Below are 22983 nucleotides of genomic sequence, written 5' to 3'. Positions count from 1 at the left end.
TTGCAGAATGCCATGCTGGGAACTGTTCTAATATAAAGTTACAAGGTATAGAAAGAGTAGTTTGTCCAAAGAGAGGAGGAGATCATAGAAAGAAACTCATGGATAGGGAAATATACTGGATTCTCAAATTAGACACAAGGGTCCCTAAGGGTCTTAATAAAAGGTTGGATGTAGCTTTACATTGTTAATATACATATTTTCTTTGACATATTTTCCTTTCCCCCTTTCCCCCCCCCTTTTTTTTTGTATATCCTCAGTGTCAATACTCACGGTTTAAATATAGATTTATACGTCTTATATTTACATTGATACTGTTACAATTTGATCTTTTCTTATAATTCTGCGGTCAACAGTAATTTATATCTTGTTACAAATAACCTTCTCTTGCTACTACAATATATGAGATCATAAATTTAAAAACATTGTACCCATTACTGCTATATTTAGGTAAACATGTTGCAATTCTTTCTACATATTTGTGTGCACGGTGGTGTATATAAATATATTTTTTCTTCATTTTATAAAGATTTCTTTATAGGTATTTACCACTATTTTATGCCGCTGTTCATATAGCATATTAGAGAACAAATCTATTCTCATGTTGCTGTGAACAAATGCATTTGGTGCATGGTTCTCTATGGACACATGCAACCTTGCTCACGTGAACCGTAATAACATCTATTTTAATATTGATTGTGTACTTTCATATATTTTAGACAATAAAGTAAATGTTTTTTTTTAACTATCTGTTCACACTATACGATATGGACATGAACATTTTCTAAATATCTTGTTTTCTCTATGTGAATGGATCTGAGTGTGAATGGGAGTTGCCGGCAATTGATTGTCTCTGAGCACCAGCCCCCACACTCGGAACCATATATAAGGGTTCTTAGAACTTCTAATCACTGTACGACTATGGCCAGCACCTACAGCAGCCGAAACGCGTCACTTCTTCCCTGTACCTGTTGCCTCGTTGATGTGAATAGAGCCATATCTTCCTGAACTGAGCTGGAGTTCCTCTCTTTCATTGTCTTATATATAGAAATGTATATGAACTTGTGGACCGGTGCACTGCACCACTCACCACCCGCAACTCAGGTTCGGAGACTCCACGGGTGGTGAGTGGTGCAGTGCACCGGTCCACAAGTTCATATACATTTCTATCTATACTTCAGCGAACTGGCTATACTGCAACGGAGACCTGTGATCACAGGGGACTCATTTACTAGTTATTCCTCACCATCATATTGGGACATTGTTATAATCCGGCATTATTTTGCACTTCAGAACAGTTACAGGTGGTCTTGAGGTCCACAATATCGCTACTATATTTTAATATTGTCTTTATTATTTTATATTCTCATTTTTACTTACCTTTTGGTGTTGCCAGCAAGGGCCCTGTAGGTATACCTGTTGTGTGTATTTTAATCTACTATTATAAAATTTTCTACACATTTACTGGTTGTATCTTGTGAAATTACCTACATTTATATTCCTAGAGGACTGTTCTTCTATTATCTTATCCCCTATCATTTGGATAGGGGATAAGATATCTAGGGGCGGAGTACCCCTTTAAGACACTGCCAGAAGTGTCTAGTAGTGACTTTTACCCCTCTTCCTATTGAAATAAACATGGATGCTTGGGGAAACAGGAGAACTAGCTGGTTGGTAGAACTAGCTGTTTGAGAGTTACAGCATTATTTTCTATAATAACTGAAGACATTTTTTTTGTATTCTCAATATGCTGAACCCAGTCTTGCAAACTGTTTTGTTAACCTATTTCCCTCTGACAGTTCAAAGTTCATTCTGCCTATTCTGCATGTCGATCTATTTATGAGCTGTGTAAACGTGTAGCGTGTAGGCATCAGGTGTCTTTGGGTGTTTATCATTTGCCGAGGTCTTTTGACATCTGTATGAACATTACCATAAGTTATTTAATCCTGCTGTCACGATGCCGGCTGGCAGGTAGTGGACCCTCTGTGCCAGAGAGGGATTGGCGTGGACCGTGCTAGTGGACCGGTTCTAAGCCACTACTGGTTTTCACCAGAGCCCGCCGCAAAGCGGGATGGTCTTGCTGCGGCGGTAGTGACCAGGTCGTATCCACTAGCAACGGCTCACCTCTCTGGCTGCTGAAGATAGGCGCGGTACAAGGGAGTAGGCAGAAGCAAGGTCGGACGTAGCAGAAGGTCGGGGCAGGCAGCAAGGATCGTAGTCAGGGGCAACGGCAGAAGGTCTGGAAACACAGGCAAGGAACACACAAGGAACGCTTTCACTGGCACTAAGGCAACAAGATCCGGCAAGGGAGTGCAAGGGAAGTGAGGTAATATAGGGAAGTGCACAGGTGAAAACCCTAATTGGAACCACTGCGCCAATCAGCGGCGCAGTGGCCCTTTAAATCGCAGAGACCCGGCGCGCGCGCGCCCTAGGGAGCGGGGCCGCGCGCGCCGGGACAGAACAGACGGGGAGCGAGTCAGGTAGGGGAGCCGGGGTGCGCATCGCGAGCGGGCGCTACCCGCATCGCGAATCGCATCCCGGCTGGCAGCAGGATCGCAGCGCCCCGGGTCAGAGGACGTGACCGGAGCGCTGCAGCGGAGGGAGTGAAGCGAGCGCTCCGGGGAGGAGCGGGGACCCGGAGCGCTCGGCGTAACAGTACCCCCCCCCTTGGGTCTCCCCCTCTTCTTGGAGCCTGAGAACCTGAGGAGCAGACTTTTGTCAAGGATGTTGTCCTCAGGTTCCCAGGATCTCTCTTCAGGACCACAACCCTCCCAGTCTACTAAAAAAAAATTTTTCCCTCTGACCTTTTTGGCAGCCAAAATTTCCTTGACCGAGAAGACGTCCGAGGAGCCGGAAACAGGAGTGGGAGGAACAGATTTGGGAGAAAAACGGTTGAGGATGAGTGGTTTGAGAAGAGAGACGTGAAAGGCATTAGGGATACGAAGAGAAGGAGGAAGAAGAAGTTTATAAGAGACAGGATTAATTTGACACAAAATTTTGAAAGGACCAAGATAGCGTGGTCCCAACTTGTAGCTAGGGACACGGAAGCGGACATATTTAGCGGAGAGCCATACCTTGTCTCCAGGGGAAAAAACGGGGGGAGCTCTTCTTTTCTTATCCGCGAACCTCTTCATGCGTGAAGAAGCCTGTAAGAGAGAATTTTGGGTCTCTCTCCATATAATGGAAAGGTCACGAGAAATTTCATCCACAGCGGGCAGACCAGAGGGCAAGGGGGTAGGGAGGGGGGGAAGAGGGTGACGGCCGTACACCACGAAAAATGGGGATTTGGAGGAAGATTCAGAGACCCTGAAGTTATACGAAAATTCGGCCCATGGAAGGAGATCTGCCCAGTCATCCTGGCGGGAGGAAACAAAATGTCGCAAATAATCACCCAGGATCTGGTTAATTCTTTCTACTTGTCCATTGGACTGGGGATGATATGCAGAGGAAAAATTTAATTTAATCTTGAGTTGTTTACAGAGAGCCCTCCAGAATTTAGACACGAATTGGACCCCTCTATCCGAGACAATCTGCGTAGGCAACCCGTGAAGACGAAAAATGTGTACAAAAAATTGTTTAGCCAACTGAGGCGCAGAAGGAAGACCAGGAAGAGGGATGAAATGTGCCATTTTGGAGAATCGATCAACGACCACCCAAATAACGGTGTTGCCACGGGAAGGGGGTAAATCAGTAATAAAATCCATACCAATCAGAGACCAAGGCTGTTCGGGGACAGGCAGAGGATGAAGAAAACCAGCGGGCTTCTGGCGAGGAGTCTTATCCCGGGCACAGATAGTGCAGGCTCGCACAAAGTCCCCAACATCCGTCTCCAGAGTCGGCCACCAATAGAAGCGGGAGATGAGTTGCACAGATTTCTTGATGCCCGCATGACCTGCGAGATGGGAGGAGTGACCCCATTTGAGGATTCCGAGGCGTTGGCGTGGAGAAACAAAGGTCTTTCCTGGAGGAGTCTGCCTGATGGAGGCAGGAGAAGTGGAGATCAGGCAGTCAGGTGGAATGATGTGTTGCGGAGGGAGATCAACTTCTGAGGCATCCGAGGAACGAGAGAGAGCATCGGCCCTAATGTTCTTATCGGCAGGACGAAAGTGAATCTCAAAATTAAATCGGGCAAAGAACAGAGACCACCGGGCCTGGCGAGGATTTAGCCGTTGGGCCGACTGGAGGTAGGAGAGGTTCTTGTGGTCGGTGTAGATAATAACAGGAAATCTTGATCCCTCCAGCAGATGCCTCCATTCCTCAAGTGCTAATTTAATGGCTAGAAGCTCTCGATCCCCGATGGAGTAGTTCCTCTCCGCTGGAGAGAAGGTCCTAGAGAAAAAACCACAAGTGACAGCATGCCCGGAAGGATTTTTTTGTAGAAGAACAGCTCCAGCTCCTACTGAGGAGGCATCAACCTCCAATAGGAAGGGTTTGGAAGGGTCAGGTCTGGAGAGCACGGGAGCCGAAGAAAAGGCAGACTTGAGTCGTTTAAAGGAGTCTTCTGCTTGAGGAGGCCAGGACTTGGGATCAGCATTTTTCTTGGTTAAAGCCACGATAGGAGCCACAATGGTAGAAAAATGTGGAATAAATTGCCTGTAATAATTGGCGAACCCCAAAAAGCGTTGGATAGCACGGAGTCCGGAGGGGCGTGGCCAATTTAAGACGGCAGAGAGTTTGTCTGGATCCATCTGTAGTCCCTGGCCAGAGACCAAATATCCTAGAAAAGGAAGAGATTGGCATTCAAACAGACATTTCTCAATTTTGGCATAGAGTTGGTTGTCACGAAGTCGCTGAAGAACCATACGGACATGCTGGCGGTGTTCTTCTAGATTGGCAGAAAAAATTAGGATATCGTCCAGATATACCACAACACAGGAGTATAACAGATCACGAAAAATTTCATTGACAAAGTCTTGGAAGACGGCAGGGGCATTGCACAGTCCAAAGGGCATGACCAGATACTCAAAGTGTCCATCTCTGGTGTTAAATGCCGTTTTCCACTCGTCCCCCTCTCTGATGCGGATGAGGTTATAGGCGCCTCTTAAGTCCAATTTAGTGAAGATGTGGGCACCTTGGAGGCGATCAAAGAGTTCAGAGATGAGGGGTAAGGGGTAGCGGTTCTTAACCGTGATTTTATTAAGACCGCGGTAGTCAATGCAAGGACGTAGGGAGCCATCTTTTTTGGACACAAAGAAAAATCCGGCTCCGGCAGGAGAGGAGGATTTACGGATAAAGCCCTTTTTTAGATTCTCCTGGACGTATTCGGACATGGCAAGAGTCTCTGGGGCAGAGAGAGGATAAATTCTGCCCCGGGGTGGAGTAGTACCCGGGAGGAGGTCGATAGGGCAATCATAAGGCCTGTGAGGAGGTAGAGTCTCAGCTTGTTTTTTGCAGAAAACATCCGCGAAGTCCATATAGGCCTTAGGGAGACCGGTTACTGGAGGAACCACAGAGTTACGGCAAGGGTTACTGGGAACCGGTTTTAGACAGTTCTTGGAACAAGAGGACCCCCAACTCTTGATCTCCCCAGTGGACCAATCCAGGGTTGGGGAATGAAGTTGAAGCCAGGGAAGTCCAAGGAGAATCTCCGAGGTGCAATTGGGGAGGACCAAAAGTTCAATCCTCTCATGATGAGATCCGATGCTCATAAGAAGGGGCTCCGTGCGGAAACGTATGGTACAGTCCAATCTTTCATTATTTACACAATTGATGTAGAGGGGTCTGGCGAGACTGGTCACTGGGATGTTGAACCTGTTGACGAGAGAGGCCAAAATAAAATTTCCTGCAGATCCAGAGTCCAAGAAGGCCACTGTAGAGAAGGAGAAGGCAGAGGCAGACATCCGCACAGGCACAGTAAGACGTGGAGAAGCAGAGTAGACATCAAGGACTGTCTCACCTTTGTGCGGAGTCAGCGTACGTTTTTCCAGGCGGGGAGGACGGATAGGACAATCCCTCAGGAAGTGTTCGGTACTAGCACAGTACAGGCAGAGGTTCTCCATACGGCGTCGTGTCCTCTCTTGAGGTGTCAGGCGAGACCGGTCGACCTGCATAGCCTCCACGGCGGGAGGCACAGGAACAGATTGCAGGGGACCAGAGGAGAGAGGAGCCGAGGAGACGAAACGCCTCGTGCGAACAGAGTCCATATCTTGGCGGAGTTCCTGACGCCTTTCAGAAAAACGCATGTCAATGCGAGTGGCTAGGTGAATAAGTTCATGTAGATTAGCAGGAATTTCTCGTGCGGCCAGAACATCTTTAATGTTGCTGGATAGGCCTTTTTTGAAGGTCGCGCAGAGGGCCTCATTATTCCAGGACAATTCTGAAGCAAGTGTACGGAATTGTACGGCATACTCGCCAACGGAAGAATTACCCTGGACCAGGTTCAACAGGGCAGTCTCAGCAGAAGAGGCTCGGGCAGGTTCCTCAAAGACACTTCGGATTTCCGAGAAGAAGGAGTGTACAGAGGCAGTGACGGGGTCATTGCGGTCCCAGAGCGGTGTGGCCCATGACAGGGCTTTTCCGGACAGGAGACTGACTACGAAAGCCACCTTAGACCTTTCAGTGGGAAACAGGTCCGACATCATCTCCAGATGCAGGGAACATTGGGAAAGAAAGCCACGGCAAAACTTAGAGTCCCCATCAAATTTATCCGGCAAGGATAAGCGTATCCCAGGAGCGGCCACTCGCTGCGGAGGAGGTGCAGGAGCTGGCGGAGGAGATGACTGCTGAAGCTGTGGTAGCAACTGTTGTAGCATAACGGTCAGTTGAGACAGCTGTTGGCCTTGTTGCGCTATCTGTTGTGACTGCTGGGCGACCACCGTGGTGAGGTCAGCGACAACTGGCAGAGGAACTTCAGCGGGATCCATGGCCGGATCTACTGTCACGATGCCGGCTGGCAGGTAGTGGACCCTCTGTGCCAGAGAGGGATTGGCGTGGACCGTGCTAGTGGACCGGTTCTAAGCCACTACTGGTTTTCACCAGAGCCCGCCGCAAAGCGGGATGGTCTTGCTGCGGCGGTAGTGACCAGGTCGTATCCACTAGCAACGGCTCACCTCTCTGGCTGCTGAAGATAGGCGCGGTACAAGGGAGTAGGCAGAAGCAAGGTCGGACGTAGCAGAAGGTCGGGGCAGGCAGCAAGGATCGTAGTCAGGGGCAACGGCAGAAGGTCTGGAAACACAGGCAAGGAACACACAAGGAACGCTTTCACTGGCACTAAGGCAACAAGATCCGGCAAGGGAGTGCAAGGGAAGTGAGGTAATATAGGGAAGTGCACAGGTGAAAACCCTAATTGGAACCACTGCGCCAATCAGCGGCGCAGTGGCCCTTTAAATCGCAGAGACCCGGCGCGCGCGCGCCCTAGGGAGCGGGGCCGCGCGCGCCGGGACAGAACAGACGGGGAGCGAGTCAGGTAGGGGAGCCGGGGTGCGCATCGCGAGCGGGCGCTACCCGCATCGCGAATCGCATCCCGGCTGGCAGCAGGATCGCAGCGCCCCGGGTCAGAGGACGTGACCGGAGCGCTGCAGCGGAGGGAGTGAAGCGAGCGCTCCGGGGAGGAGCGGGGACCCGGAGCGCTCGGCGTAACACCTGCTTATATTTAAATCGATATAGATAATGTTTAGGGAGGTAAAAATGTATGTTGGGGCCATGTTTCTGCCAAGATAGTGTCAAGAAAAAGTAGGACAAAATAAAGCTTACGATTACAGGAATGATTATGCTGACCTTAACCACTAAATAAGTAAACAAGTCTACTAGGGTGATAGGGATGATGCAGCTAAAGACATGATCTGATTTGACCTTAAGAAATCTATTACTTTTCCAGTAATACATGCATCTACTATTTTAAAGGAAAGAGCTATCGCTATTTGTGCGACCCTTTGGTGCCTCACTACAAAAGAAAAATAGGAGAATTTTTGTAGACCTTTCAAATAGATATCATAACAAATAATATAAAGTTCATCTAATCTAGTGGTCTCAAAATGTGGCTCATCCTACCCTTTCACTGGGGGGGGGGGGGGGCGGGGGGGGGGGTCCCGATCAGCATCACTGAGCAGCCAGGATTGTTTTAAAATTTTATTTTAGATGCCGCAATAAACTTTGATTGCGGCATCTAAAGGGTTAATGTCAGGCTTCACCTTGATTGATGATGTCCGGCATTAGACACGGGTAGCCACTGGGGAACCATCCTGCTCCTGAGCATGAGTCATAGAAGGGGAGCGGGTGCAGGGCGTACATGTATGTCCTGCGTTCTTAAGGGGTTAAATCTACACATAACATAATATCAAGACAGTTTCCTGGTTCATGCTGGCATACCAGATAAATCCCAAATTTATTTATTCACCCTATCTGTTGGTCTAATGGCTTCGGGATGCAGTTTTACTAGTGGGTAATTAGTATATATCCAAATTAGGCCGCTATTATCAGGAAAGCAGAACAATTCTTCATGCTCCCACACTTATGTCTGATGCCATCTGATCCTTGTGACATTAGTGTTTGACTTACAGTATGTTGCCAGCTAACGTCAGAGGAGAGTGTTCATTATATGTCAGCTCAAATGCAAATGAGAGAATAGTCTAGATGTCAGGATGTCAATTTGAAGCCCAGAGGACAAAGCTATTTAGAGTGGAAAACACTTAAAATGTCAAAACCAATATGTAGAATTGCAATAATAACTTGTATGTGAAATACACCAAAATGTTCAGCTTTTAATGCTCTATCTACACTATACATGAGAAATGACATGTCTACCGTAATGCAATGGTGACATTTTCATGTCAGAATGTGAGTATAGTGACATTATGGGTTCCAACTGTTCTGTCTTTCATCTTATTGGAAATCCACATGAGCTGTGTCCCACCTGCAACCCATAAAATTCTCATTTACAGTTTTCTACCTTCTGTTTGATCAAAAAGCGTAATGACATTTAGCAACTTCTGATATACCTAGACCTTTATCTGCCAACAGATGCACTTTGAAAAAACTCAAGCATTGTCAGCAATTTCCATACCTTTTACTTAAATCTTAAACATGACTAAAAAAACACCAAATGAATATCAATAACTTATATAACTATCTGAGATACAACACACACACACACACACACACTTTCCAGTGCTCCCCGTTCTCCTAAAAGGTCCTAAAGGTCACATAAACAAATTTTAAGAAAAGCAAAGACCAGAGCCTGTAACAAACACGTTTCTAACACACATCATTCTTCTCTATAAACTTGGTTCACAGCATTCCTGCATCCCTGTTGCTATTAGACCAGAAGATAAGTGAATAAAGAAATTTGAGACTATATGGTATGCCAGCATTATCCAGGAAACTGGTTCTTCTATTATTCTTAAACACCTATAACCAAAGTTAAAATATATTTAAAATTGTGTTGTGTGTACATTTAAAGGGGTATTCCGGGGTATTTTATTTTTATTTGACAATGCTACAGGGCTGTAAAGTTAGTGAAGTTTATAATATAGTGTCTGCACCTTTTTTTATGATGGTCTTGCCATTCTTATGTGATTTTTGCCCTAAGGATTACTCCAATTTGAAGTTAATGGGAACTGTCGGGATCCATGGGCGCCCATTGTGCAATGGACCCATTCAGTTCCAATTTGTGGCCCCTATGACAGAGCTCCAGAATGGAGCAGAACTGTAATGTGCACATAGCCTAAGCCTGTAGCAAATCCATGGCAAGTCAAAGTAACAATTCACTGGTATTCAATGCGTATAAAGCCATGGACTTCTCACAACCAGCAGCCTTTGTATTGCAAAGGGTGAAATCTGCAGTGAATATCTATGGTGTATCCGTAAAATAATAAGCATACCCTGAGATCTACACACTTTATTTCTGCTGTGTAGATGGAGTTCTGAAAACACATACAGAAAAGCACAATCGGTAATTATGCTGAGACTTTGAGACTCAGATTTTCTTTGATCTCACGCTGACGGTAAATATGTACACTACAAACTGCTTATTTTGTCACTTACCATATGTTTCCAGAAAACTACTCATACCTACCAAATATTTTGGATGCCAACAAATGTTATACAACATTTTCTAAATGCTATGTTGTTCTACTGTATGCAAACATATTTTCATGTAAAATATTCATATTACAAATATTCTTCGTTTTTGTATCTACAGCTCCTATGTGTCAGTATGGTATACCAACTAAAAATAATCCATTGGTAGAGTGATTCTGCTGCCATGTGTTACCACTTGATCTTTGCCCCCTCATTTTGCTAAGCTAGGCAGTAGAAGAGGAGGCAGATGCAATGTTTCCCAGTTTTCTATTTTAGATTCAGGCAAGCATTCAATAATATTATTGTTGTTAAAGTAAAAATGCTAAACTGATCATGAACTGGTTGTCATGTATACTGATCAGCCATAATGTTAAATAAATAATTTTCAATAGGCTAGGGTCACACTGTGTTAATAGTGTACATCACAGGTATCCGTCGGTATCCCAGTCTTAGCCAGCGCCATTTATTTCAATGGCCCAAATGTAGACACCTTGAGACTATATTTGAGCTGCTTTCCACTGACATATATTAATTTTACAGGACTCAAAAACACAGCAGACCATGCGTATTAATGCATTAGAGCAGCCCAGAAAGTAGTCACTGGGTGACTACCGTACATTCTGGCCATTGAAATGAAATGTGCCCACTGCTTTATGCCACTGTATACTGTATGTTATAATCCCATTCTTGGGAAGCCAATGGATGCCTGTGATGTACACAATAAATGCGGTGTAAATCTAGCCTTTACTTCTGTGAAAAGTAGGATATATTAGGCAGCAAGTGAGTAGTCAAATCTTGTTTGGAAGCAGGAAAAATGGGAAAGGACCAGAGTATCTGCAAAGTACCTGATAACTACATGTCTTGTCGGGTGTTCCTGGAATGCTGTGGCTAGTACCTTCCAGAAGTGGTGCAAGAAAGAATCCACTACCTCCTAAAATGCTACGATTGGGACAGGAACATCAAAACTAGACTATTGAGCAATAGAATATGGTGATGCGGTCTGATGAATCACATCTTTTTGTTCCTTTAAATTTTATTGAAAGAATTCTTACTTTTCAAAGAAAATAAGTGCATATGGAACTTGGAAGAACCCCAATGCAGGGAGGATAAAGATATTGGATAAAGGATATGTACTGATAAAAAAAAATTACAGATATGTACTTGAACATAACTTTATATAAACATAACAGTAAATAATTTACAAACCTAGACACCAGGTCACTGAAATAAGTACATCAGGGACAGTCACTGTCAATAGAACAGAGTGTCACTAGTTTGTATGGAGAATATTAGTGCTTTCTGGAGATGGATCATGCCTTCTTTTTCATCATATGGATGGGTGGGTGCTGGTGCATTTTTGCCTGAAGAAAAAATAACAAGCCAGTGGTGGCAATGCAATATTCTGAAAAAACACAGCTCCTAAACATTATTGCAGGTCAAGTGCATCCCTTCAAAGCAACAGAATTCCCTAATATGGCCTCTTTCAGCAGGATAATGTACCCTTTCCAACTACAAAAATATTTCAAGAATGATCTGAGAAACATTAAAAAAGTGTTTAATGTATTGACTTTAAGAGAGCTTGCCTTGTACTGTAATCCAGTACAACACGATCCTCTATGACACTGCTTTTGGCATGGTATCAGAAACAGAAACCAGAAACATGTATATACAGTATCTCACATAACTGTGTCCACCCCTCACATTTTTGTTAATATTTTATTATATCTTTTCATGTGACAACACTGAGGAAATGACACTCTGCTACAATGTAAAGTAGTCAGTGCACATCCTGTATAACAGTGTTGTATCTCCTCAAAATTACTCAACATATAGCCATTCATGTCTAAACCTTGGCAACAAAAGTGAGTGGAAATGTCCAAATTGGGCACAATTGGCCATTTCCCTCCCTGGTGTCATGTGACTTGTTAATGTTTCAAGGTCTCAAGTGTGAATGGGGAGCAGGTGTCTTACATTTGTTGTTATCACTCTCACACTCTCTAATACTGGTCCTTGAAAGATCAATATGGCAGCCCATTGCAAAGAACTCTCTGGGAATCTGAAAAAAGAATTGATGTTCTACATGAAGATTGCCTAGGCTATCACAAAATTGCTAAGACCGTGAAACTGACAATACAGCAGTTTCACGGGACAGGTTTCACTCAGAACAGGCCTCACCATGGTCAACCAAATAAGTTGAGTGCACGTGCTCAGTATTAGATTTTCTTGGGAAATAGACATATGAGTGCTGTCAGCATTGTTGCAGAGGTTAAAGGGGTGGGGCTCAGCCTGTCAGTGCTCAGACCATACGCCGCATACTGCATCAAATTTGTGTGCATGGCTGTTGTTCTAGAAGGAAACCTCTTCTAAAAATGATGCACAAGAAAGCTCATACAAGAAAGAGTTTGCTGAAGAAAACTAAGAACATGAATTACTGGAACCATGTCCTGTGTTCCAAGGAGGCCAAGATTAAGTTATTTGGTTCAGATGGTGTCAAGCTTGTGAGGCGGTAAACAGGTGAGAAATACAAAAACAAGTGTCTTATCTACAGTCAAGCATAGTGGTAGGAATGTCATGCTCTGGGCTGCATAAGTGCTGCTGGCACTGAAGAGCTACAGCTCATTGAGGGAACCATAAATGCCTACATGGATTGTGACATACTGAAGCAGATCATGATCCCCTCCCTTTGGGGACTGAGCCACAGGACAGTATTCCAACATGATAACAACCCCAAACACACCTCCAAGATGTCTACTGCCTTAGTGCCTTTAGTGTAAAGGTGATGGACTGGCCACGCATGTCTTCAGACCTAAACACTATTCAGCATCTGTGGGGCATTCTCAAATGCAAGGTGGGGAGTGCAGGGTCTCTAACATCTACCAACTCTGTGATGTCCTCATGGCGGAGTGGAAGAGGACTCTAGGGGCAACCTGTGAAGGTCTGCTGAACTCCACGTCCAAGAGGCAGTGCTGGAAAATGGTGGCCATACAAAGTATTGAAATTTTTGGCCTAATTTGTACATTTCCATTTAGGAGTGTACATATGTGTTTTTTTTGTAGTTCTCTAGTCTGTTACACTATTAAAAAATAAATAAATAGCACAAAATAAATCTATATATGTGTGTGTGTATGTGTACATTTATGTTCCAGTTTAATTTCCAAATGGCTGGAGATATTTAATCAAACTTGGTACACATGTTACTTACATGTCACCTAAAAATAAAAGATAATTAAATTAACCCTAACCCACCCACCCTCATTTCCAAGAGTCAGGATTTTTCTTTTTTTAAGTCCCCTGAAAGTTTATGGGACTTTTGGTACCTTACTTCACAAGCTCCACTCGCCCACCCTGGTAACATCAGGCTGTTGCTGCTTGGTTGAACCCTCTGGGGAACCCTCTGCGTTTTTTTATTTTTTCATAAATAATTAAATAATAAAAGAAAAACACATAGGGTTACTTGTATTTTAATTTTCAGCCAGATACCAACCAAACAGCAACAGCCTAACGTTACCAGGGTGTGCAAGGTTACCAGGGTGTGCAAGGTGGCCCTCCCCAGCCTAAATAACACCAGCCTGTTACCACCTAGGCTCAGAAGCATCATTTTTTGACGCTCCGAGCCTCTTGGTAGCAACTCTTCCCGGCACCCCTGTGGCAGTGGGTACCGGGGTAATAATGGGGGGGTAGCGCTAACTGTTTTTGGGACTAATGCTAAGCCCCGGTTTAGTGATGGACTCCATCTACAAGACGGCCTGTAAAGTAAATTAAAAAAACATTTATTTTGCTTATGTGTACTAAGAAAATGGTATTCCAAAGTGATTTTATTGGTTTTTGCTTATGTGAGCCAAATTTATCAACCCCCTGTGATAGTATGATAAATATGTCACACATAAGCAAAACCAAAGCAAAAAAAAAAAATAAGAATGCCTACAAAACTCACTTACCAAAGCAAACAATGATAAATGTCCACCAGTGGCGTACCAATGGAGGGTTGGGGGGGGGGAGTGGCCCACCCCGGGTGCCACTTGCAAGGGGGTTGCCATGACAGAGTCACCCCCCCCCAATCCAGTGGCATAGCGGCTAGGGTGCGGACCAAACCGGGCGACACCAGCCTGATGGGGTGACACCATGCTTCTCAGTGACCAGGGTGCTCCCCTCATCTTCAGCTGCTCTCGATCCCGTCCGTTAGCACCCCATTACCTCGCTCCGCCGACCCCTGTTTGCAGCTGTGCTGGTGGCCGGCTGGGTCTAATGAGGGATGTTGCGCATGTGACGTCCCTCCACAGACCCGCGCAGGAGGACGTCAGTGACGTCACTCGTCGGCCACCACCGGAGGGAAGAAAGCTGCCAGTTAAGTGTGTGTGTGTGTGCGTGTGTCTCTGTCTATGTGTGTGTCTGTCTATGTGTGTGTGTGTCTATGTGTGTGTGTGTGTGTCTGTCTATGTGTGTGTGTATATGTGTGTGTCTGTCTATGTGTGTGTCCGTCTATGTGTTTGTCTGTCTATGTGTGTGTCTGTCTATGTGTGTGTGTGTGTGTGACCTTGTCGGGGAGGGGGGGGGGGGGACAACGACGACTATGCTTCCTAATGTGGGGAAACTGTGCTTCCCTAATAATGTGGGGAATCTATGCTACCTAATGTGGGGAGACTGTGCTTTCTAATGTGGGGAGTCTATGCTACCTAATGTGGGGAATCTATGCTTCCTAATGTGGGGAATCTATGCTACCTAATGTGGAAAACTATGCTACCTAATGTGGAGAAGCTATGCTTCCTAATGTGGGGAATCTATGCTACCTAATGTGGAAAACTATGCTACCTAATGTGGGGAATCTATGCTACCTAATGTGGGGAATCTATGCTTCCTAATGTGGGGAATCTATGCTACCTAATGTGGGGAATCTATGCTTGCGGTGGTGTGCAATGTGACGTCATGCCGCTGATGCCGCCTTCACGGATCTTTTAAAGGAGCGGAAGGATCCATCACCAGCGGACGGAGGCATCATCAAAATGTAAGTAAATAATTATATGTGAAGGGAGGGGGTGTAATTAAGGGGAGGGAGGAGGTGTAATAAAAGGGGGGATATAATTGGGGGGAGGGAGGGAGTGGGGTGTAATTAAGGGGGGTGTGGGTGGGGGGGTGAGTGCCAAACAAAGGGTCCGCCCCGGGTGCAAAATTATCTAGGTACGCCCATGATGTCCCCCATAAGTATTTCCACACACACACACACACACACACACACACACACACACACACACATATATATATATATATATATATATATATATATATATATATATACTGTATATATATATATATATATATATATATATATACATCATTTTTTTTGTTGTTTTTTTAACTTTTATACACACATAGATATAGAAAGAGAGAGACCTTTGCCACATTTAAAGTGTAGATCTATGACAAAACATGGTGATATTCTTCTATAAGTTAATAATACATAAAGCATAAAGCAATAGTAATAGAATAGTAGTTGAATGCTAAACATTTGCTCTTTCGAAATGGTCTGTTACTTTCTTCAATAAACACTAGGTGGCAGTAGACTTATGGGATCTATTGAAAACGGAACAATAACCTTGCATCTGCCTTTTGCAAATGATGTAATCAGCTCTGCATATACACATGAGCTGAAGTTACATAAGGTTCAGTGCACACTGTGTGTAAGCTTTACCTTTAACATATATGCTGGGAAAGGCACTGGCGTATATGTTTTCATAATTCATAAGCCCAATTCAACTGATGAGGCCAAAGTAGTGTCGTTCTAGCCCCTGTTGGGCTGTAATACATTAGAATACCTTTTTTGAACTGTATAGGAAAGCATATTATCCTAATCTATTCTATTCAGAGGGTCACTTTCGCACTATGGGGATATTATGGGAGACATAGAGCATGTTTCTGCATGCCTATAAAGTGGTATACAATGAAGATTTCCATTCAAGGCATACATCAGGAAATCTTCCCAATGTGTACCTCTAATGGAATGCTCATACACAGTGTACACAGAGTCATACTCCCCTAACTAAAATGTAATATACATGGCCTATAATACAGTTAAACTTCATAGATAAAAAAAAAAACTAACCTGTGCATGTAAAAATAAATAAATAAATAATAATAATAATACTCAAGAAGTAAATTTGGTGGTGGCTTGAACAATTTTTCCCATGTTTTTCCACATTTTCAACATAATCTCAAGTTGACATTTCTATAATGAGTGTTAAAAATGCTACAAATAAAAATTATTAATTTTATTCCATTAATATGACATAACATTAATACATTAAATAAGTATTGAACACATCACCATTTTTTTAAACTAAATATATTTCCCAAGGTTCTATAGACATGACATTTCAAAGGATGTTGGTAACAACCCAAGTAATCCATACAAATAAGTCCAGAAATTACCCCTTAATGACCCCATAGCATGTATATATGTCATGATGCCATTAGGGAGGTACAGTGTGGAACAAAAGTATTTAGTCAGCCACCAATTGTGCAAGTTCTCCCACTTAAAAAGATGAGAGAGGCCTGTAATTTTCATCATAGGTATACCTCAACTATGAGAGACATAATGAGAAAAAAATCCATAAAATCACATTGTCTGATTTTTCAAAGAATTCATTTGCAAATTATGTTATGCATCTGGGTACTAAGAACATGCATGCATCGTATGTCTTAGGGGGGATTAAACTGGCAGAGTCACTGGTAGAGAAGGATCTGGGTGTACTTGTAGATCACAGACTACAGAATAGCATGCAATGTCAGGCTGCTGCTTCCAAAGCCGGCAGGATATTGTCATGTATAAAAAAGAGGCATGGACTCAGGGGACAGGGACATAATACTCCCCCTTTATAAAGCATTGGTACGGCCTCACCTGGAATATGCTGTTCAGTTTTGGTCGCCTGTTCATAAAAGGGACACTGCGGAGTTGGAAAGGGTGCAGAGACACGTGACTAAACTAATATGGGGCATGGAACATCTTAGCTATGAGGAGCGATTAAAGGAGTTACAATTGTTTAGTCTTGAGAAGAGACGTTTAAGGGGGGATATGATAAACGTATATAAGTATATAAATGGCCCATACAAAAAATATGGAGAAAAACTGTTCCAGGTTAAACCCCCCCCAAAGTACGAGGGGGCACTCCCTCCGTCTGGAGAAGAAAAGGTTTAGTCTAAAGGGGCGACACGCCTTCTTTATCGTGAGGACTGTGAATTTAAGGAATGGTCTACCTCAGGAACTGGTCACAGCAGGAACAATTAACAGCTTTAAAACAGGGCTAGATACATTCCTGGAACAAAATAACATTAATGCTTATGCAGAATTATAAAACTACATCCCTTTCCCTTATCCCCTTACACCCTTCCCTTCAATTCCCTGGTTGGACTTGATGGACGTATGTCTTTTTTCAACCATACTAACTATGTAACTATGGTGGAAAATAAGTATATGGTCACCTACAATCAGGCAAGATTTTTGGCTCTCACAGACCTGTAACTTATTCTTTAAGAGTCTCCTCTGTCCTCCACTCGTTACCTGTATTAATGACACCTGTTTGAACTTGTTATCAGTATAAAAGAAATCTGTCCACAACCTCAAACAGTCACACTCCAAACTCCACTATGGCCAAGATCAAAGAGCTGTCGAAGTACCCCAGAAACAAAATTATAGACCTGCACCAGGCTGGGAAGACTGAATCTGCAATAGGCAAGCATCTTGGTGTGAAGAAATCAACTGTGGGAGCAATTATTAGAAAATGGACATACAAGACCACTGATAATCTCCCTCGAGCTGGGGCTTTACGCAAGATCTCACCCCGTGGTGTCAAAATTATCACAAGAACGGTGAGCAAAAATCCCTGAACCACACGGGGGGACCTAGTGAATGACCTGCAGAGAGCTGGGACCAAAGTAACAAAGGCTACCATCAGTAACACACTATGCCACCAGGAACTCAATTCATGCAGTGCCAGACATGTCCAGAAGAGGATTGGGAGAATGTCACTTGGTTAGATGAAACCAAAGTGGAACTTGTTGGTAAAAACTCAACTCCATGTGTTTGGAGGAGAAAAAATGCTGAGTTGCATCGAAAGAACACCATACCTACTGTGAAGCATGGTGGTGGAAACATCATGCTTTAGGGATGTTTTTCTGCCAAGGGACCAGGACTACTGATCTGTGTAAGTAAAGTAAAAAATTAGTGAAAACCTCCTTCCATCAGCAAGGGCATTGAAGATGAAACGTGGCTGGGTCTTTCATCATGACAATAATCCCAAACACACCGCCCAGGCAATGAAGGAGTGGCTTCGTAAGAAGCATTTCAAGGTCCTGGAGTGGCCTAGCCAGTCTTCAAATCTCAATCCCATAGAAAACCTTTGGAGGGAGTTGAAAGTCCGTATTGCCCAACGTCAGCCCCAAAGCATCACTGCTCTAGAGGAGATCTGCATGGAAGAATGGGCCAAAATACCAGCAACAGTGTGTGAAAACCTTGTGAAGACTTACAGAAAACATTTGACCTCTGTCATTGCCAACAAAGGGTATTATAACAAAGTATTGAGATGAACTTTTGTTATTGACCAAATACCAAATCAGACAATGTGATTTTATGGATTTTTTTTCTCATTATGTCTCTCATAGTTGAGGTATACCTATGATGAAAATTACAGGCCTCTCTCATCTTTTTAAGTGGGAGTACTTGCACAATTGGTGGCTGACTAAATACTTTTTTGTCCCACTGTATAGCATGAGCTCCTGAATCCTGAGCCCATGCAGGATTTGTGATGGATATATGATGATAATACTTCCTCCTTGTATACTGGTATTATTTGTGATATTGGTCTCAGTATACAGGATTTGGATAGTAACAGTATGATGGTAACATTTATGTTCATAATACTTCCAATTTGTATACTGGTATTATTTGCAGAATTGGTCTCGTTATATAAGATTTGGTCAGTAACGGTATGGTGTTAACATGTTTGGTGATATTCGCTCCCTGTATATGTTATTTTGTAACTGTATGACTATCTTTTGGAGATATTATCTCATGCATAGACATTGCATGTATTATACAGTGGCAATATTAATTGGTTCCAGGATGACCATTGTATGTTGAAGCCAATGTTGAGACCCTAACTCTATGGAAACCTGGTAATTGGTTCTGAAACCACCAAACTGCCATCCAAAAATAGGAAAAGTGAGGAGTAAACAAAAATATAACTAATATAGATAAAGCAAGTCCTTACATGTAAAAGTAAGAAAGATCTGCTGGGAGCTGTAAATCACTGTCTATGTAGAGAACAGGAGCTTCTTTAGGGTCTTGTACAGTACACACAATATTCTAAAAAAAGTAAAATGGAGCTGCCCTTACTTGGTGTCCAAAGGAGCAGCTAACTGTGGCACAAGTTAAGAGTAGTACAGAACATGTACTACCTCCCTGTACTGTAGGGGGGCGCTACCAGACAGGAATTCAGTGCATACGCTTCAGTAATACAGATGTTTTACCAGTGAAATGCCCATTCTAATTGGTCAGTTGTTCCAGCCATTGACATGTTTTGCAAATCTGGACTATCCGTAACATTGTATGTTGAGTCTGATTTCAAGTTGCAATGGTCCAGAAAAGACCATTAAATGTTGAAACTATTGTATGTTGAGGTCATCGTAAGTTGAGGGATCACTGTACACTGTTAATGTTAAATATATATTTTTCCTTTTTTTTTTTTTACTTAGAAATATTTTTTTTCAAACTATCTGTGAAATCTCAGTGTGTACAGATTGATAGGGTGATAGGAGTTTGGTGGCAGCAATCTCACTCCTATCAGCCTATAATCTCAGCATGTACAGGCTATCTGAGAATGTACAGAATGTGTGAGGATGATTGGATTGTGGTAGCAGCAATCCCACTTCTATCACCCTCAGGCAACGAGTTCATATGAGATCTGACAGTGGTAGGAGTGTGATTGCTGCAACCACACTCTCCACTGGTATTAGTGAGCATATTGAAAGAGGGTTTGATTGGCTGTGGATGAGGGTGTGGTTAGGGCATGACTGGTGTGGTGAATAGGGGCATGTCTGGGGCTATAGGCTCTAGACCCCAGTCCTAGAGATCGAGCAATGCGCCTGCTTCAGTGTCCCCCAATATACATTTCTCTCATAATTTATCAATGAGCACTGAAAAATAAGCACTACTTAATTTGTAACACAATTTCAGTACAGCAGTACTTCATATGTGTGTATTCAAATTGGAAACTACACCCCGTAATAAATTAATCTAGGGGCATTTTGACACCACAGGTGTTTCACGCGACTTAATACATGACCAATTGCAATTTTCTCTAAGTAAATGTTTCAGGCACTCATCTATGGCAGTTCACAAGCATGTATGCTTAGGCATACTTGCCTCTAAAATGATCAATTACTTGCCAAATTACATTGCTTATTTTAAATATGCATCAAGATGAAGTGTATGAGTAATGTGCAGAAATTTTCCTGAGTTCCCCAGAACATCTAGCTTAGTGAGTGCAATTTTCTGCTATATCAGCATACAGATATAGTTGTGTTCAACCAGATTACTGTCATCTAGACACATTTGGTATTCTCCTGTTGTGACAAACACATTTATGGTTAAGCTCAAAACTTTGGGGAGGAAAAAGGCTCGCCAAGCATTCAAACTTTGCCAGGCTCGGCTCATGCAAGCCTGGCAACTGATTTATTATTAGCAGAAGGGATGACAGAAACATTGCCCTTGGCACCTAAATGAATGGAGGAAGTACTAGGAATTATTAGATTATGTCAGAGTAGCCCAGCATACCTTGCAGCTAGCACCAAGATCACATGACCCCGGGTTACCCACTCATTGCTTGCAATATGTGACGCACAGCTCCCAGGCCAATCAGAAGACAGCAAAGGGGTGGATTTAAGAGGCTGATAAAACCCTATGTACTGCATTGTGGCCATCATCAGAAAGTAATGCACAGGAACTACTGATCGAAGAAACCCTTCACAAATTCAATAGAAAGCAAGATGAGCAAAGCATTGAGCAGTGGGCTGAACTCAGTGACCTGTCACCTGCATTGCTGGTGCACTGGAAACACCAGCAGTCTGATTGCAGAATTAGCCCATAAAAGCTATCACATTACAATACAAAGCAAGCTGAGCAAATTAATGTGCTTATCTCAGAAAGTGACTTGTCACCTGCATTATTGTGTTTACTTGGTTCACTACAAATCCCAACAGTCTGACTGCAGAACGAGCCAAGGCTCCACCACCTCAGCCAAAGGGAGCTGTGTGTCATACCCATCTTCTGTCGCTCCAGATGCTCCAGCTCCTCCTACTTTGAGTCATTCATTCCGCCAGCAATCCATCGGCAAAGTCATGTCCAAGAGACAACAGTATGCACCCACTCATCCAACGGTGCAGAAGCTGAATGTGCTCCTGTCCAAGTTGCTGGTGTTGCTGTCCCTCCCTTTTCAATTGGTGGACTCTGCACCTTTCAGAGAACTGATGGCTTGTGCCGAGCAGAGGTGGAGAGTCCCAAACCGTCATTTTTTTGCGAAGAAGGCAGTACCTGCACTGCACAATTTTGTGGAACAGAAGGTGGGCCAGTCCTTGAGCCTGTCGGTGTGAACCAAAGTGCACGGCAGCGCCAACGTGTGGAGCTGTAACTACAGTCAGGGACAATACATGTCCTTTATGGCCCACTGGGTAAATGTGGTTCCTGCATAGCCACATTAGCAACTTGGACAGGACACGCCGCTTCCGCCTCCACGCTCTCAGGCCATTGGTCCTGTGACAGTGTGCAACTCAGCCTCCTCATCCTCTATCTTGTCCTCAGCCTTCACTGCACTGAAAAGTCTCAGTGCCCCTCCAGCATACCAAGTTTGCAGGGAACGGTGGTGTCACATTGTTCTTGACATGGTTTGCCTTGGCGAATGGAGTCATACAGGGGAGGACCTGCTAAAAGTCATTCATCAAGAAATAGAATCATGGCTTACTCCACAAAAAACTGGAAATGGGAATCATGGAGACCGACAACGGGAAGAACATCTTGTCTGCGCTGCAACAAGGAAGCCTGAGACATGCGCCCTGCATGGCACACGTGTTCAATCTGGTTGTTAAGCGGTTCCTGAAGTGTTCCCCCATCTGCAAGGAAACTTTGCATGCACTTCAGCCACTTAGACACTGCAAAGCACACCCTACTTGACCTGCAGCGTCAGAACGGTATCCCCCAACATAGTCTGATTTGTGACGTTTTCACATGTTGGAATTCCACCCTCCATATCTTAGACCGACTATACGAACATAGAAAAGCCATTACCGATTTCTTGATGATCCAAGTGGATAGGGAGACTTCTCTGTGTAACTTCAATGTCAACCAGTGGCAGCTCATACGTGACACCTGCCATTTGCTCAGGCCCTTTGATGAAGCCACATTATTAGTCAGGATTACGGGATGAATGATTCCATTCCAGTGCTTTGTTTACTACAACACATGTTGGAAACAATGGCTGGTCAGGGCAATGGAGACGTGGTGCCTACATCTCAAGGCCACATGAGCCCTGTGGGGGCTCAACTGGAGGAGGATAGGGAGGGGCACAGTGGAGCACAGTTTACATTTCGCAAGATGGTCAGTTTTTCTAGTCATCTGATGCTGTCACGACCCATCCCATAGACTTACATTGAGGGGGCGGGCTTGACGTCAAACGGGGGCGGAGTCGTGACGTCGCGATCTTCCATTCCCATGGTCGGGACCCAGACCCTCCAGCGCTTCTAGAGCAGAAACAGGTGGGTGCCGCATGCTATATTGCGGGGGTCCCCAGCGGCGGGACCCCAGCGATCAGGCATCTTATCCCCTATCCTTTGAATAGGGGATAAGATGTCTAGGGGTGGAGTACCCCTTTAAGTTTTATGTAATGCATATCCTCAATACTTACTTGTGGACATTAAAACTTTTAC

Source organism: Hyla sarda, chromosome 2 (assembly GCF_029499605.1).
Source record: "Hyla sarda isolate aHylSar1 chromosome 2, aHylSar1.hap1, whole genome shotgun sequence".
Classification (NCBI taxonomy): domain Eukaryota; kingdom Metazoa; phylum Chordata; class Amphibia; order Anura; family Hylidae; genus Hyla; species Hyla sarda.
The sequence above is the reverse complement of the archived record's forward strand: the minus strand, read 5'-3'. Positions refer to the sequence as shown.